At 45.0% G+C, this 18,860-nt stretch overlaps 1 pseudogene; it reads right to left on the bottom strand.

Annotated features, from left to right (window-relative positions):
• Positions 1-18,860, bottom strand: part of LOC137562066 (uncharacterized) — a 106,490-nt pseudogene that overhangs the window by 48,735 nt on the left and 38,895 nt on the right.

The raw sequence follows: 18,860 nt of genomic DNA, 5'->3' as shown, positions 1-18,860 counted from the left end.
ATGGGCGTGGTGGGAGCCATCTACCACACATACATAGTCAAAAGTGGCTCACAATTGGACATTGGGTGGGGTCAGCAACACATAAAAGTAAGTCCTGTACCCACTGCTGTCTCCAGGGTAACAGCGCTGGCCAATCAGTAATTAAGAAATGGGTACTGTGAGAGGCTGCCTTCTGTATTCTGTACTATTTGCTGGTGCTGCCCCTGGTCCTTTCATCCCCCATGCCAAGTGCGTGAGACCCGGCCTTCTGTAACTGCCTGCAGCTGCTGCTATGTCATTGGACAAGGTCTGGCTTTTTGCTAGTCACACACTGTTTGGTTAATGGACTGCAGCTGCCTGTAGAACAGCACAGGCAGATGCCAGCTGGTACTAATAGTGCAGTTATCCTGACCCCTTTCATTTGTTTGGACACTTGCAAATAATGCCCACTGTCTGCAGGCCGCCCCTTGTTTATCTGGTGCCCTAGGCCATGGCCTATGTGGCCTTGCCAGAAATCCGGCCATGGTCACATGACTGGGAATGGGCGAATTGCAGCTGAGAGCATTCTGCTGTGAAGCAGTGTTTGGAAGCAGGAAGTAATTACACCTGCTCCCGCTACTCTGCATGGCGGGAGGAGGTGGCGGAAATGGTTTTTGTGAGTGAATGGGGAGAGGAAGGAAGAGGGGTCCGCAAAGCCTCTGCCCCCCCCTGCGATAGCTGGGGTTGCAGGGTGATTGTTACGCCCATGCCTCTGAGACTATTGTTCCACAAACATATTTCATGAATTATCTTATCCTTATCTGTCTTGTCTTATACATTATCTCTTATCACGGTTGAGTCAAAAAACAGGTCTCTTGTTCCGATTTTTTTGGCCCTATCTTTCTTCCTCTTATTTTTCATCAACCAGTAGAGCACCTGATAAGTAAAACGTGCATAAAAAAACAAACAAACAAACAAACAAAAACAAAAAACCACAGTGTTAAAGTGGTCTGAAACTCCCACATAAAATTCAATAAAAATGTGTTTTTCTACTTTGTATTATTCATACAGCTATCATATTTGCTTTTGTGCATAAGTAATATTACTTATGCACAAAAGCAAATATGATAGCTGTATGAATAATAAAAAGTAGAAAAACACATTTTGGAAACTTTGGAAACTTGCAATTTGTAGACAGACAATATTGTCTGTCTACAAATTGCAAGTTTCCAAAGTTTCGATTTTCTTGCCCTAAAAGCTGCCATTGCCTTTTTGTTGTAACTACTTTTTATTCTATAATAAAATCTTCTATTGAGCTGTTCTGAACTGTGTGTGTGCCTAAAGCAGAGACAGCTTCTCAGAACATTTTTTTTTTTTTATTATGTGTTACACATACATGTATCAACATTGGAATATAAACAAAGATACTGTTATCTCCTGTTTGGATGCAGATTTGAAGCTGAATAGCAGGACAACGTGCTTTGTTTAACCATTTCAGTGATGTTCTGCTAAAAAAAAATTCTGGGGTAGTAAGTTTAAAGCTGTGAGGAATCTTTTAGAGCTAAGTAGAAATGCTGACTTTCAGACCACTTTAAATAGACCACAAAGAACTAATCTATATATATAATAGAGTAAGTGCCTCAACCTTCAAGCAAGAAGAAGTAGCGCCCTGCCCCCAGGGCCGGTCCAAGCAAGAAGAAGGGGCTGGCCAAGCAAGAAGAAGAAGTAGTGTCATATCAAACCAAGGGCGAAGAGGGATAATTTGCATATTCAGTAGCAGTGCATTGTGGGTAACCACAAATGTTCACTTATAGCTGAATTATTGCAGATTTGCTTCTGTTTTAAGAAGGAAAATTACACCAAGCTTTGCTTTTTTTTGTAGGAGGTCTTTTTGGTCTCTTTTATTCTCCTATACATTCCGAGTGGTTTGGGTCACCCTGAGCTGCTTGGTTACTCTGTTATACTGGTCCAAGCCCTATCTCATACAGGCTTATCAATCCCTTCTATATACTGATGAGGGCTAAATGTCTGAAATAGGCTGTCACATGTGGGTTTGATATGGTTGTGTAAAACTAAAAGCTATAGGCTTGCTATACACCAGTGGTTCTGGATTCTTGCTTGACTTACCAAGGGTGAAAAGGAATAATTTGCATATTTAGTAGCAGAGTATTGTGGGTAGTCACAAATGTTCACTTATAGCTGAATTATTGCAGATTTTCTTCTGTTTTAAGAAGGCAAATTACACCAAGCTTTGCTTTTTTTAGTAGGAGGGCTTTTTGGTCCCTTTTATCCACCTATACATTCCGAGTGGTTTGGGTCACCCTGAGCTGCTTGGTTACTCTGTTGTACTGGTCCAAGCCCTATCTCATACAGCCGTAGCAATCCCTGCTATGTACTGATGAGGACCAAAAGTCTGAAACAGGCTGTCTACATGTGGGTTTGATATGACTGTGTAAAATTTAAAGCTGTATGCTTGCTATACACCAGTGGCTCTGGATGCTTGCTTGGCTTGCCAAGGGGGAAAAGAGGTAATTTGCATATTTAGTAGCAGTGCTTTGTGAATAACCACAAATGTTCACTTATAGCTGAATTATTGCAGATTTCCTTCTGTTTTAAAAAGGCAAATTACACCAATACAGAGTGCGGCATTGCAGGAAATGACGACAGTGGAACGCGGAAGAGGTGAGTCATCCCCGCCCGCTGCCTCTTACTAATAGTGGCAGCTGCTACTGTGCTTAAGCAGGAGGGGGAGCGCACATGGGGGACCCAGGTGAGGGGGGGGGGTTTCCTGCTGATCTTAAGTTGGAGGTAGAGCACACATGGGGGACCCAGTTGAAGGGGGGTCCAACCCCCCTCCCCGCCGCTGTGCCCGATACCCCCTTCCTGCCCTCTACCCTCTTATGCGGCGTATGCAGCCCTAATTACTTTACTTAAAAAACAGGAGGTAGGTGTAACGATTGGTGTAAGCAACACAGATTTTTCTGATTATTGGTGATCTGCAGTATCACCAATAATACAGATGCTATACCTGATTATGTGATGATCTGCAGAATCACCAATAATACTAGTATAGCTAGACCCAATGTAGTATAGTGTTTTGTGCAACAGTAATCAGAGAGGTTATCTCCCGAGAAGCGGGAGATACAGACACTACTGCAGCCAAGGATTCCCTGAGAGGCAGGGAATCCGACTGTACTGCAGCCAGTGGACACCTGAGGGGCAGGGACCACTGATTGGAGAGATATGGTGAGGATTAGTCTGCAGTTAGAGTTTCCTTAATGAGCAAGGAATCAGACTGTACTGCAGCCAAGGATTCCCTGAGAGGCAGGGAATCCGACTGTACTGCAGCCATTGGACCTAGAGAGGTAGAGATCCATTGGCTATGCTGCCTGATGGCCTCCAGAGGAGCTGGTGACCATGGGACTGAAATAGCAGCTAGTTTTACATATTTCTTTATTTTGCTTGGAAAGATTTGTTAATGGATAACGGAGCCCAACTTCTAATGATTTAAAAAAAATAAAAATCTTGTGGTGGTGGGAGGGGTTCAGCCTTCACTTAGCGCTCCCTCTGTTCAAAGATCTGTCCCTCCGTTCTCTAGTTACAGCCCCCGTCTGCGGCTCTCGACCAGCTGTCCACTATTGCAGCTTAACTGCTCTGAAAGCTGCCATTGCATTTTATTCAAGCTTTTTTTTACTATATATTAAAATCTTCTGGCAAGCTCATCTGAACTGTGTGTATGATTGAACAGAGTGCTCCTTTTCAGTTTTTACACACAATGTAGCAATTGAGAAATGTAAACAAAATATACTGCTATCTCCACTTCAGATTGGATGCTAAGCTGAAGGGGATTTCCATGGCAGGACAAAGTGCTGTGTTTAACTGTTTGACTACTGTTCTGCTACAGTTTTTATTTGTGCTAGTAGGTTTAAGGCTGTAAGGAATATTTTAGAGCAAAGAAGAAATGCTGAGGTCCAGACCACTTTAAAGAAAATCTGCATTAAGAAAAAACGCCCCTGGGGGTACTCACCTTGGGAGGGGGACGCCTCTGGATCCTATTGAGGCTTCCCCCGTCCTCCTTTGTCCCACGGCGGCAGTGATACAATTCCCTGAACAACAGGGATGTAAATAATTACCTTCCCGGCTCCAGCGCATGCGCAGTAACGGCTCTCTACTGCGAAATAGGCGGAAATAGCCAATCGCAGTTGGGTCCGCTCTACTGCACAGGTGCAAGTCTCCTGCACCTGTGCAGTACAGAGGACCTGACTGGGATCGGTAATTTCCGTCTATTTATGAGCAGAGAGCCGCAACAGTGCCACCCGCTGGAGCCAGGGAAGGTAAATATTGAACAGCCTGACAAATTGTCTGCTGTGCCTTCTGAGGGGCAGACAGAGACCACCGTGGGACATAGGAGGATGGGGGAAGCCTCAATAGGATCCAGAGGCTTCCCCCTCCCGAGGTGAGCAACCCCAAGGGCATTTTATTTAATACACAGTCTCTTTAAGTGAACCTCCAGACTAAAAATCTACTCAGCAGCATGGAAAAGGCTTGGTGTTTCTTTAACAGTTTTGCAGCATCAGAACTTTGTTTTCCTTGCTCAAGCCTCATTTTTAGCTGCACAGAAGAAAACTGCCCGGGCATTTTTCCTTTGATGCTGTGCAAAGCATGATGGGATATCTGATGTTGTTGTTCTCCTTCTGCTGTTTTTGGCGCATATATGTTTTTTTAATTTTTTTTTATTTGAGATTTGAAGCCTAACGCACGCAGCTGGGAGGGGTGATCAGAACACAGGACAGTCGGAACTGTGTCTCATGCTCCCTGTCACCGCCTTTCAACCAAAAAGATGGCTGTCCCCATGAAATCACAAACATTTGCCTGTTCTTTTAAAACCGGCTGGGTAAGATATTATATTACCTATCTATTTTAATTAGCATAACTAATGTAACTTAATGACAGTATGTTTGTTTAGGCTGAAGTTCCACTTTGAGTGACTATGCACGTGAGGTCATGGGGGCACAGGCGGCCAACAGGGATGGATTAAGGACACGGCATGCCAGCGGACAGGTGAGCATGCACTCTGCGTCCAACCCTCTGCATGGCAACAGTGGAGTATGTTTTAGATGGGTTACAAGGGGGGGGGGGGGGACCTGGGGGCCTGCAGTTGGCCCTTCACTGTGGCAGTAGCTCCACAGATTTTTATTCTTTTTACTGATTTTAAGGTGAAATGTGAAATATATCTCCAGTGTGCAGTACCAATATTCAAATTTGGTGAGCATCTGCCAGTATATGGCCACCTTAACATTGAAGCTAGAAAGTATACATATCATTAGCATTACAAACATGCATGACAGCCAGAAAAAAGGTATTTTTAAGAGGTCAAAATGGAAGCCTCCACAGCTCTCTTCTGACAGATGTACTTTTATTCCTATTTAAAACATTGGTACCAAAATGCATGTAGCAGTAAAAACTCATACATTACCACTTGAGCTTGTCTAATCCCCTCAATGTTTTCATACGCTGAAAGACAAATATTTTCTTATTTAAGATATAATATTAACCACTTCACAACTGAGGGGTTTTACCCCTGAAACACCAGAGCAATTTTCACCTTTCAGCGCTCCTTCCATTCATTCGTCTATAACTTTATCATTACTTTATCACAATGAAATGAACTATATCTTGTCTTTTTCGCCACCAATTAGGCTTTCTTTAGGTGGGACATTATGCCAAGAATTATTTTATTCTAAATGTGGTTTAATGGGAAAATAGGAAAAATGTGGGAAAAAATTCATTATGTTTCAGTTTTTCGCCATTATAGTTTTTAAATAATGCATGCTACTGTAATTAAAACCCATGAAATTTATTTGCCCATTTGTCCTGGTTATAAAACTGTTTAAATTATGTCCCTATCGCAATGTTTGGCGCCAATATTTTATTTGGAAATAAAGGTCCATACCAAATTACAAGCCCATAGTTTATAAAGTAACAGCGTTATACACTCTTGACATAAACATTTAAAGAAATCAGTCCCTAAGGTAACTATTTATGTATTTTTTTTATTGTAATTTTTTTTTAATTACAAAAAAAAAAAAGTTGGGGAGGGTGGGAGGTAATGAGTTAATTTATAGTGTAAAACTAATGTATTTGTATATGAAAAATGCTTGAGGGTGTAGTTTTACTATTTGGTCACAATATGGCCACAGTAACTTTTTGCTCATGCGACCTGCAAGCGTAGGAAGTACGCTTGCAGGAAGTGTTATGAGGCTGGGAAACTTTTTTCTCCGCCCCTGGTGTTGACAGGGTGGAAAAAGGGACGGAGATTTCTGCACATGTGGGGGTAAAGTGGTTAAGAAAGGGCCTATTAAAGTGGACCTAAACTCTTGCGCAGGACAGAAGGAAAACAGAGAGAAGTGCACCCTGTATGTATTTAGAAAGTTTAGCCTGTCTAATCCCCCCTCATCTGTGACTAATTACAAGTGTACTTTGATCTCTCAGCTGAGTTAGCTGGCTGCCTTGGCAGAGCAGCTAATTTGTAAATACAGGATGTTAAGCCTATGTCTGCTTCTATGAAAGCAGGAAGTAGACACATTGAAGATGTATTGCACATTTTGTATCAGCTGTAACAAAGAAATGTTTTTTGCTTTAAAGGTTATTATATCATGCTGTTGCAAATATTTTAAAGCAACCCTTTTAGAGAACATTATCACAATTTTTTTTGTTTGTTTTTGTTTTCTGTTTTCCTTTCTTTCTTTCCTCACCTTCAGTATAAAATTGTCAAAAAAACGAAGTTTTCCAAAAGTCCCAATGTATTATTTTACATTCCATTTTTTCAGTAAGTTTCAAATCCAGACAAAACCCTATATGGTGTCACATGCAGACCCTCCACCTACAGTAAAGGGGCTGACCAGATCATCGCCAAATCAAAATACAAGGTGGATATAGCGCTTTATTTATATATATATAGCAATAAATCCTTCCACAATAAGTAAGGACAGCTTCATTCCAGAAGTTTAAACTTCAAGCTTTAATCTGGTCACATAACACATAAAAACGGCATCATAGCGTAACTCCGTTAACAACCGACTCATCCCGCTAATCCAGTATTGCACTTACGTATCCGCAAGGTTTAAAATCACATCAATAAGCAGCAGGGCTATCCAACCGAGCAATTCCAAGGTTCACAGTTCACACCGTGGTGTACTGCTCGATATCCCTGTATGCAGGGCGCAACTAGGAATTACTCAGCCCCCCCCTCCCCTGCAAAACCTTGGGTGCCCCCCCTCGCTTTCTGCACAGGCAATCTGAGAGCCAATGTTATTCACTTGGCTAGTGCACACTTGAATGTGTTTTCCCCATGCAGATAAAAACAGACAGCAGTGAAGCACTGCACGCATTTTCTCTATCAACCACATTAGCTTCTGTGATAAAACGTGCAGGTTTTCACACATACAGACACACATGATGGGGTGATGGGGTTGATTCTCAGAGTTGGGCCGAACGGTTCGCCTGCGAACGGTTCCATGCGAACTTCCGTGGTTCGCGTTCGCGTCCCGCAGGCGAACTTTTGCGGAAGTTCGGTTCGCCCCATAATGCACCATGAGGGTCAACTTTGACCCTCTACATCACATTCAGCAGGCCCAGTGTAGCCAATTAGGCTACACTAGCCCCTGGAGCCACTCCCCCCCTAATAAAAGGCAGGCAGCGGCGGCCATTACGCTCACTCGTGTGCCTGCGTTAGTGAGAGTAGGGCGAGCTGCTGCAGACTGTCTCTCATAGGGAAAGATTAGTTAGGCTTAGCTTGTTCCTGGCTGCATACCTGTTCTGTTCAGTGAGCCCACCATACCTGTTCTGTTCAGTGAGCCCACTGGATACCTGCATACCTGTTCAGTGAACCCACCACTGCATACCTGTTCTGTGAACCTGCCACTGCATACCTGTTCAGTGAACCCACCACTGCATACCTGTACTGTGAACCCACCACCTGCATACCTGTTCAGTGAACCCACCACTGCATACCTGTTCAGTGAACCCACCACTGCATACCTGTTCAGTGAACCTGCCACTGCATACCTGTACTGTTCAGTGAACCCGCCACTGCATACCTGTTCTGTTCAGTGAACCCGCCACTGTATTCCTGTTCAGTGAACCCGCCACTGCATACCTGTTCAGTGAACCCGCCACTGCATACCTGTTCAGTGAACCCGCCACTGCATACCTGTTCAGTGAACCCACCACTGCATACCTGTTCAGTGAACCTGCCACTGCATACCTGTACTGTTCAGTGAACCCGCCACTGCATACCTGTTCTGTTCAGTGAACCCGCCACTGTATTCCTGTTCAGTGAACCTGCCACTGCATACCTGTTCTGTTCAGTGAACCCGCCACTGTATTCCTGTTCAGTGAACCTGCCACTGCATACCTGTTCTGTGAACCCACCACTGCATACCTGTTCTGTGAACCCGCCACTGCATACCTGTTCAGTGAACCTGCCACTGCATACCTGTTCTGTGAACCCACCACTGCATACCTGTTCAGTGAACCCACCACTGCATACCTGTTCAGTGAACCTGCCACTGCATACCTGTTCTGTGAACCCACCACTGCATACCTGTTCTGTGAACCCACCACTGCATACCTGTTCAGTGAACCCACCACTGCACACCTGTTCAGTGAACCCACCACTGCATACCTGTTCTGTGAACCCACCACTGCATACCTGTTCTGTGAACCCACCACTGCATACCTGTTCTGTGAACCCACCACTGCATACCTGTTCAGTGAACCTGCCACTGCATACCTGTTCTGTGAACCCACCACTGCATACCTGTTCAGTGAACCTGCCACTGCATACCTGTTCTGTGAACCCACCACTGCATACCTGTTCTGTGAACCCACCACTGCATACCTGTTCAGTGAACCTGCCACTGCATACCTGTTCTGTGAACCCACCACTGCATACCTGTTCAGTGAACCTGCCACTGCATACCTGTTCTGTGAACCCACCACTGCATACCTGTTCTGTGAACCCACCACTGCATACCTGTTCAGTGAACCTGCCACTGCATACCTGTACTGCTCAGTGAACCCGCCACTGCATACCTGTTCTGTTCAGTGAACCCGCCACTGCCGTCACTACACAAACAGCTGTTTGCGGTGCGTTACACGGTGAGTTTGGTGTGTCAGTGTGAAGCAGTACCTTAATTACACTACCTGATTGATGTATACACATGCAAGATGTTTTAAAGCACTTTAGGCCTGTCATATAGCATTCAATGTGATTTCTGCCCTTAAAACGCTGCTTTGCGTCAAATCCAGATTTTTCCCCGGGACTTTTGGCGTGTATCCCACTCCGCCATGCCCCCTCCAGGTGTTAGACCCCTTGAAACATCTTTTCCATCACTTTTGTGGCCAGCATAATTTTTTTTTTCAAAGTTCGCATCCCCATTGAAGTCTATTGCGGTTCGCGAACTTTTACGCAACCCGGTTCGCGAACTTAAAATCGGAGGTTCGGCCCCACTCTATTGATTCTCTAAACCGTGCTAAGACAAATATCACACCTTATCAAATACATCACACCTTATCAAAGTTAACACGTCTTATCAGAGTAGCATAGCGAGCGCTGCAGGGGCTCAGGGCAGGACGAGTGCCATTGGCAATTAGCAGGCATAAGTTCGTAGCACTCGCTATGCTACTCTGATAAGGCATGTTAACTTTGATAAGGTGTGATATCTTTGATAAGGTGTGATATTTGTCATATTACGGTTTAGTGAATCAACCCCTATGGGGGGGGGGGGGGGGGCAGAAAACGCATACAGAAAACCCACAGATGAGTGTGCTCCCAGCCTCATTTTATTACACTAACTCTGTCCATCTCTGATGGAGCAGAACTGGCTCTGCAGACTTCTCCACTAGCATCACTACAGTACAGAGGGGAGGGGTAGAGAGGTTAGATGCTGGGTGCTGTAAGACCTTGCTGAACACTTAATAGGGACTGTCTACAAATCTTTGTCTGCAAAACTTCGTATGATTCCTTATCAGAGGCTGTCATTAGAACAATTGTGCATAGAGCAGATTTTTTTTCTCTCCGTTCCCTTAGATGTCATTCTCCTAGGACAGGGAAAATAAACGTCTCCCCTACGGGGCCCCCTGCAGCTTCTGGTTCTCCCTGCAGCTGCATTAGATGGTTCCCCTGCAACACCTCCCACCTGCTTGGCCACTAAGTATGAAATAAGGACCTGGTAAGCTGGAGCTGCTTTGGGCACAAGGGAGGAATTCCTGCATCAGCTTGTCGCGGGACTCAATGGCTGCCTTGGTAAGCATGCCCCCTACTGGGGGGTGGACACAGGGGGTCAAAAGAGGCACGGGGACTCGGAGGACTAAAATGAGGCACCAGGAGACACGGAGGACACAGGAAGACCAAAGAGGCACCGGGGGCATGGAGGACACAGGGGAAAAAGAGGCACCGGAGGACACAGGGGGACAAAAGAGACACCAGGGGACACAGAGCACACAGGAGGACAAAAGGGGCCCCAGGGGACAATTAAGACACAGGGGGACAAAAGAGGCACTGGAGAACACAGGGGGAGAAAAGAGACAACAGGGGACACGGAGGACACAGGGGGACAAAATAGGCACTGAGGGACACTGAGGACAAGAGACATGGGGGGAAACTGAGCACATAGTGGGACAAAAGAAGCACTGGAGGACACAGGGGGACAAAAAAGGGAATGGGGGACAGACACAAGGGGATAGACACATGGAGATAGAAAGACAGAAGAGGCACAGGGGACAGAAGATGCACAGGAGAACAGAGGAGGACACATGAGAAAAGAGGAAGACACAGGAGGGACAGAGAAGGACACAATAGGTACAAAGGGGAAATAATCAGGGGGGGCTGAAGGGAAAATATCCATAAGACCCCCCTGCACAATGGATGCACCAGGCTTAATTTAGTTTTTTTTACCCTGATCTTTGTCCTCTAAATCTATGTGTGTCTTATGGTCTGGAGCATCTTATGGTCTGAAAAATGCAGTATTTTTACAGGAAAGAAAGACACAATATTGGTGAGATGCTGTACCTGGATATGTTTTCCGTGTTGCTGGTTCTGCTGCTATGGGCTCAAGAACGATATTTCTGGAAGAACACAAACTTTATTAAAGGCTTTCCTCATTCACGTGTAAGCAGAGGCACAGAGGTACAGTACAGTATGTAAATAGAACTAAGACAGAGACACAGCTATAGCAGATGTTGGAAAGAAGAAGGGGGTCCGCACGTGTCCTTGAATGAGTCCTTTATTAACGTATCCAAATCACACCGAGTTACGCATCAACAGCTGACATGTTTCAGACCTACTGGTCCTTAATCATAGCCATAGTAGAAATGACACACAGTACCCATATATAGCCACACCCTGTGAAGGGGGCGGCCCTAAATATCAGGGATACGCCCTCAAACTTCACAAAAGGAGGGGGTATTAACAAAATCCATGGGTATGGAATTACAAAGTGTAAAAAATCTAAAAGGGTCTTTGCTCCAGCCACTGGTGAGACGTCTCCCGGGCTACATTAGGGATACCAAGCATCTCCTTTCAGGTATGGAGGGTTTTACTTGGAAAGAACATTATTCTTGGATCACTATTGATGTTAAGGCCCTTTACTCGTGTATACCCCATGGTCCCGCTGTAGAAGCCATCAGATATCATCTAAACAGATACTCCACCTACTCTGAAGATCTCCGGGCCTTCATCTGTTTGGCTGTTGAGTACCTCCTGGCCCGCAATTACTTCATGTTTGATGGCGGCTTCTACCTCCAGAGGTGTGGCGCTTCCATGGGGGCCAAGTTTTCCCCGTCCCTGGCCAACCTCTACATGGGGTGGTGGGAGGAGCGCTACGTCTTTGGGGGTGGGAGCCGCCTTCTGGGGGGTGTTGCGTGGTACGGGAGGTACATCGATGACCTTCTCCTGGTGTGGAGAGGGGCCCCTGGTGATATCCCCGCTTTCCTGAGTTATCTCAACTCCAATGCTCTCAATTTACAGTTCACCTCCAATTGGCACGCTACCTCCATAGACTACCTGGACATCACCTTGGTGGGTGACTCTATTGGAGGGGCAATACAGACCAAAACATATCGGAAATCGTGTAGTGGGAATACTACCCTCCGAGCCACTAGCTGTCACCCAATACATACCATTCGCGGGGTCCCCGTAGGGGAATTTATTAGAGCCCGCCGTAATTGTTCGGAGGCAGCCTGGCTCGGAGAGGAGTTTGAGAAGGTGGAGATGAGACTACGTGAGAGGGGGTATCCAGAATGGATGATTAGAAGGGGCAAAATGCGGGCCAGTTCTCGGGATAGAAAACAACTTTTGGAGGGTGCCAGCCAAAGTGATACAAAAAATAGTTCTAAACCCACGTTTGTGACAACATACAGTGTAGAGTATAACAAGATCGTTTCGATCTTGAAAAAATACCTTCCAATTTTGGAGGGTGATGAGGATCTACGTGGTGTTTTACAGCAGGGGGTCAGATTTGCGAGTAGGCGTGCCCCCACCCTGGCTCAATCCTTATCCCCAAGCCTCTATAATTCTAGGTCGAGGATCCCCACTTGGCTTAATACCACAGGTTCTTATCGCTGTGGTGTTAGGACTTGCCGCTACTGCAATGTCCATACCCGGACCCAGGAGGCTATTTCTGCCTCTAATGGTCGCAGGTTCCCTATAAAACAGTTCATCAACTGTGGCACCCATCATGTTATTTATTTAGTCACCTGTAGTGTTTGTGCCCTGCAATATGTTGGGTGCACCACTAGACCTCTGCGTGCCAGAATTGGAGAACATTATTGCGGCCCCGGGTGGTTGACTTCAAATGTGTCGCATGTGGCGAAACACTTTCGCCAAGCACATCAGGGCGATATGTCCTCATTTTCCTTCCATGGCCTAGAAAGGATTTCTATGAATGTGAGGGGTGGTGACGTATCTAAACGGTTGAAAAGCCGAGAGGCTTTATGGATTTTTAGGTTGGGTACCAGGCTCCCTCAAGGTCTGAACTCTCGATGGGATTTAGCTTTAATCACATAATTTTGCTCATGAGCCCGCTTCTTTTCTTCTCTCTTTTACCCTATATACAGTTGTTTTTATTATTTTACTCTATACAATATCTAATTGGGGATGTTATTTGAGGGTTTTTGTGATACAAATAATTATGTTGACCCTTTTAGATTTTTTACACTTTGTAATTCCATACCCATGGATTTTGTTAATACCCCCTCCTTTTGTGAAGTTTGAGGGCGTATCCCTGATATTTAGGGCCGCCCCCTTCACAGGGTGTGGCTATATATGGGTACTGTGTGTCATTTCTACTATGGCTATGATTAAGGACCAGTAGGTCTGAAACATGTCAGCTGTTGATGCGTAACTCGGTGTGATTTGGATACGTTAATAAAGGACTCATTCAAGGACACGTGCAGACCCCCTTCTTCTTTCTTGTTACTGACTTTGGATTTGGCCTTTCTGGTTCCAGCACTGTCCCAGTCTGAGTGAGCGGTGATTGGTGCTCTTTTTTGTCCTATAGCAGATGTTGCTCACGTAGGGCTTGATTCACTATGCGGTGCTAACCTAGTTAGCATGCCTAAAGGCTTTGGAGGTGCTAACTAGGGTGCTAAGTACTTAGCACACACCAGTAAAATTTCGATCGCACGCAAAGTCCAGCGCGCAAAACATTGCGTGTGCACAGCGGTATGCGCGCGGAAAGTTTTGCGTGCGGGACTTAGTTAGCGCAACCAAACTGATTTTAGGCGTGAAGAGGGGCTTTTTACAAGCGCGCTAACAGTTTGCACCGCTTTGTGAATCAAGCCCATAGAGTGCAAGGTCATTAAAGTTACGTAACTGAACCCCCCCCCCCCTTTTTTTTTTCTGTTAGTGAATTTTTCTAGACAGCTCTGTAGCACAAATATATATGTACTATATCACCATTGAAAGGTCTAATTTTTTACACCCAAGGTTTGAGTTCTGACAGGTCCAATCTGATTTCTGAATTTTTTTCTGATCAATTTTCCGATCGCTTCTATACAAAATTGATCAGGAAAACAATCAGAAATCAGATTGGACTTGTCGGAAATAATCGATTTGACTCGTGTATCTCACAGAAAATTTCATGTCCTCTGATGAGATTAAAGGTGACCATACCTCAGTCAACTTGGTGGCCGATCGATAATTATCAAAACAGATGCAAATTGGTGCCACCAGGAGCCTGCCTGATTTAAAGAGTAAAAGTCATGTCACTGACTGTCCTTACAGGAGCTCACAATCTAATCCCTACCATAGTCATAGCCTAATGCCCTACCATAATATTATTATGTGTTTACACAGCACTGACATCTTCTGCAGCATGTTACAGAGTACATAGTCATGTCACTGACTGTCCTCAGAGGAGCTCACAATCTAATCCCTACCATAGTCATAGCCTAATGCCCTACCATAATATTATTATGTGTTTACACAGCACTGACATCTTCTGCAGCTCTTTACAGAGTACACAGTCCTGTCACTGACTGTCCTCAGAGGAGCTCACAATCCAATGCCTACCACCATCTTCTGGGAGAAAATAATGTCCATTGTGTGTTTATGGTGGCAGTTCCTCAAAGTTATTTGTTTGAGGCTCATTTACTCATATTTAGGAGGAAACATGGACCCAATAACTTTAAATTGCACTTTTTCTAGGAAATGTCATTGGTACCGCCCACTGAAGTTGTGGCCGTTCCCACCAATCGTTGTGACTCCACCCACTGGTGTAGCCATGCCAATCTTCACCACAAAGGAGTGGGGGGTCAAAGGTCTGAAGTGACTAGGGCAGCACAAATCCTAAATGTAGCCCTGGTAGCGATACAATTGTTGTGCGCTCCCTGTGCAGGACAACTTTACCAGACGTTACTGCATCAGGCTCACTGTATCTCACTGCCTGTGAGAACTGATGAGAGAGAGAGAGAGAGAGAGAGAGAGAGAGAGAGAGAGAGAGAGGAGAGAGAGAGAGAGAGAGAGAGAGAGAGAGAGAGAGAGAGAGAGAGAGAGAGAGAGAGAGAGAGAGAGAGAGTGAGAGAGAGAGAGAGAGAGAGAGAGAGAGAGAGAGAGAGAGAGAGAGAGAGAGAGAGAGAGAGAGAGAGAGAAGAGAGAGAGAGAGAGAGAGAGAGAGAGAGAGAGAGAGAGATGGATGTAAATACCTACCCTGATGTCTTCTGCTTGTGAGCTGCATGTAGATATAAAATTACAATGCCACCATCAGTGTGAGAATGTACAATCTTCAGTACACAGATACTGGTAGGAGTGATGTAGATGGAATTTTTTATTTAGTTTGAAATCAAGTCCGACTTTAGTTGATATTTTCAGTTCAGCCTCTGTTTCTGTTTTAAGGTTCCATACACTGATTGAAATACAGACATCAAACAAGTGACATCACTCCAGGCTGCAACTGAAATGTAAGCCAACAGAGGCATGAAGAGCCCCACAGGGATAAAAACAAACAGCAGTGAAGCACTGCAGGCATTTTCTCTATCAGTTATATCAGGTTTTGACCACAAATGTTTGTGTTGGAAGCGGGAAAAAAGGGTGCATGCCGCTAGTGGACAAAAAGGGCGCCACCATTCACTCTCATAATAAATAGCGTTTAATGGGCGCCGAGCAGGAAAAAAGGGCGCCGGACATAAATAACGTTTACAAACGGCATCCGGAGATTTTTAATGATTTTATAAGTGTGCTTGTGGTGATTTACGTTTATAAATGCACCCGTGCCGAATAACGTTTATAAAAATACTAAACATATTTATCTTATTTAACTAATTAAAACATTATTTAAAGTTTTATCCCTTACTGTTTGTAAAACATTATTATTCACAAAATAAAGCGATCAGTACGTAACGTAAATTGCAAAATATTTTTTGCATCCACAATTAGTAAAACATTATTATCCACATAATAAAGGGGGGTCTTAGGTTTAGGCACCACCAGGGGGGTCTTAGGTTTAGGCACCAACAGGGGGTCTAGGGGTTAGGGGTAGGTACAGGGAGGGTTACTTAGGCACCAACAGGGGGGGGTCTTAGGTTTAGGCACCAACAGGGGGGTCTTAGGTTTAGGCACCAACAGGGGGGTCTTAGGTTTAGGCACCACCAGGGGGGTCTTAGGTTTAGGCACCAACAGGGGGGTCTTAGGTTTAGGCACCAACAGGGGGGTCTTAGGTTTAGGCACCAACAGGGGGGTCTTAGGTTTAGGCACCAACAGGGGGGTCTTAGGTTTAGGCACCAACAGGGGGGTCTTAGGTTTAGGTACCAACAGGGGGGTCTTAGGTTTAGGCACCAACAGGGGGGTCTTAGGTTTAGGCACCAACAGGGGGGTCTTAGGTTTAGGTACCAACAGGGAGGTTTTAGGTTTAGGCACCAACAGGGGGGTCTTAGGTTTAGGCACCAACAGGGGGGTCTTAGGTTTAGGCACCACCAGGGGGGTCTTAGGTTTAGGCACCAACAGGGGGGTCTAGGGGTTAGGGGTAGGTACAGGGAGGGTTACTTAGGCACCAACAGGGGGGGTCTTAGGTTTAGGCACCAACAGGGGGGTCTTAGGTTTAGGCACCAACAGGGGGGTCTTAGGTTTAGGCACCACCAGGGGGGTCTTAGGTTTAGGCACCAACAGGGGGGTCTTAGGTTTAGGCACCAACAGGGGGGTCTTAGGTTTAGGCACCAACAGGGGGGTCTTAGGTTTAGGCACCAACAGGGGGGTCTTAGGTTTAGGCACCAACAGGGGGGTCTTAGGTTTAGGTACCAACAGGGGGGTCTTAGGTTTAGGCACCAACAGGGGGGTCTTAGGTTTAGGCACCAACAGGGGGGTCTTAGGTTTAGGTACCAACAGGGAGGTTTTAGGTTTAGGCACCAACAGGGGGGTCTTAGGTTTAGGCACCAACAGGGGGGTCTTAGGTTTAGGCACCAACAGGGGGGTCTTAGGTTTAGGCACCAACAGGGGGGTCTAGGGGTTAGGGATAGGTACAGGGAGGGTTCTGTGTAAGAGTAGGCTTAGGTATAGTTTTAGTAAAATTTTAGTAATAATTACTAATGTTTTACAACACTTATTACGAACGTAGTTATATTTATATCATCGTTATAAAGAATATTTTCAGATTTTATTATAAGAACAAACCGTAAATGAAGGTTATTCACAATAATATAGAATTATAACAATTAAACATATATTATTGTTTTTTTCATAAACGTAATTATAAGTTTAACTTTAGAAACAGGGAAGATTAACGTTTTCACAATTTCCGACTTCATAAACATTATTTAATTATTTATAATTTTGTTAAACCTTATTTGTAAACGAAATATAGCACACTATTTTTATAAACCCTATTAATGATTAATTATTATTTAGAGTTTACACCCCGCGCCCTTTTTGTCCGGGCGCCCTTTTTGTACGTACGCGTTTGTGTTGTATTTCTATATATGTTTTTATATAAAACAAAGTAATGCTATTGTATTGTATTATATTATTGTACTGTATTATATTATATTGTAAATGCGGATTGAGCCCTGAGCTTCTGTCGATCCTCTTCTAGGGCACTTGAATTTGACCTGATGAAGTGGTTGTAGCCGTGAAATGCATTGTCTGATGTGCATAATAAAAAATGTATACTGTTAATAAAAAACCTTGCTTTCTTGAAATTGGCAGAACTAAAGTAAGATCTTTTTACCGTTTTAACAACCAACTAAGACATTTACACCTTGTGCACCTCCAACCCTCCCCTAAAATATCAGTCACATTAGCATCCGCGATAAAATGTGTATGTTTCCACACATACAGTCACATAAGGTGTGCAGAAAACGCACACAGAAAACCGACAGAAGAGTGTGCTCCCAGCCTTAGCTGGGAAACTGAGGACATAGTGGGACAAAATAGGCACCGTATGACAGAAAAGAAGGAATAGACACATGGAGACAGAAGGACAGATGATGTACCGGGTGACAAAGGAGGCACAGGGGACAGAAGAGACACAGGGGACAGAGAGACACAGGAAAACAGGAGAACACAGGAGGGACAGAGAAGGACACAATAGGTACAAGGGGGAAATGATTAGGGAGGGGGGTGAAGGGAAAAGATCCACAAGACCCCCCTGAACAATGCACAGAGTTTAATTTAGTTTTTTTACCCTGATTTTTGTCCTCTAAACCAACCTGTGTGCATCTTGTGGTCTGGATCATCTTATGGTCCAAAAATACAGTATTTTTACAAGAAATAAAAACACAATATTGACAAAATGCTGTACCTGGATATGTGTTCCGTGCCACTGGTTCTGCTGCTATGGGCTCAAGAACGATATTTCTGGAAGAACACAAACTTTATTAAAGACTTTCTTCATGTATGTGTAAGCAGAGGCACTGAGATGCAGTACAGTATGTAAACAGAACTATGACAGAGAGACAGATATAAGAGATGTTGCTCACATAGAGTGCAAGGTCATTAAAGAAAAACTGTAATGAAAAAACGTCCCCTGGGGGGTACTCACCTCAGGTGGGGGAAGCCTCCGGATCCTATTGAGGCTTCCCCCGTCCTCCTCGGTCCCATGGCGGCGGCGTAAATCCCCCCGGAGCGGTGGCAATGTAAATATGTACCTCCCAGGCTCCAGCGCAGACGCAGTATCCGCTCTCTGCACGGAGATGTGCGAAAATAGCCGAACTCCGTCGGGCCACTCTACTGCGCAGGCACAAGTCTCCTGCGACTGCGCAGTAGAGCGGACCCAACAGAGATCAGCTATTTTCGCCTATCTAAGTGGGAAGAGCCGCAACAGCGCCCCCTGCTGGAGCCAGAAAAGGTAGATATTGCACAGGCCGACAAATTGTCGCCTGTGCGTTCCGTGGGCTTCAGCGAGACCGTC

Source organism: Hyperolius riggenbachi, chromosome 3, assembly GCF_040937935.1.
Source record: "Hyperolius riggenbachi isolate aHypRig1 chromosome 3, aHypRig1.pri, whole genome shotgun sequence".
In the NCBI taxonomy this organism is placed as follows: domain Eukaryota; kingdom Metazoa; phylum Chordata; class Amphibia; order Anura; family Hyperoliidae; genus Hyperolius; species Hyperolius riggenbachi.
Note: the sequence above shows the minus strand (reverse complement) of the source record. Positions and strands in the feature narration are given on the sequence as shown.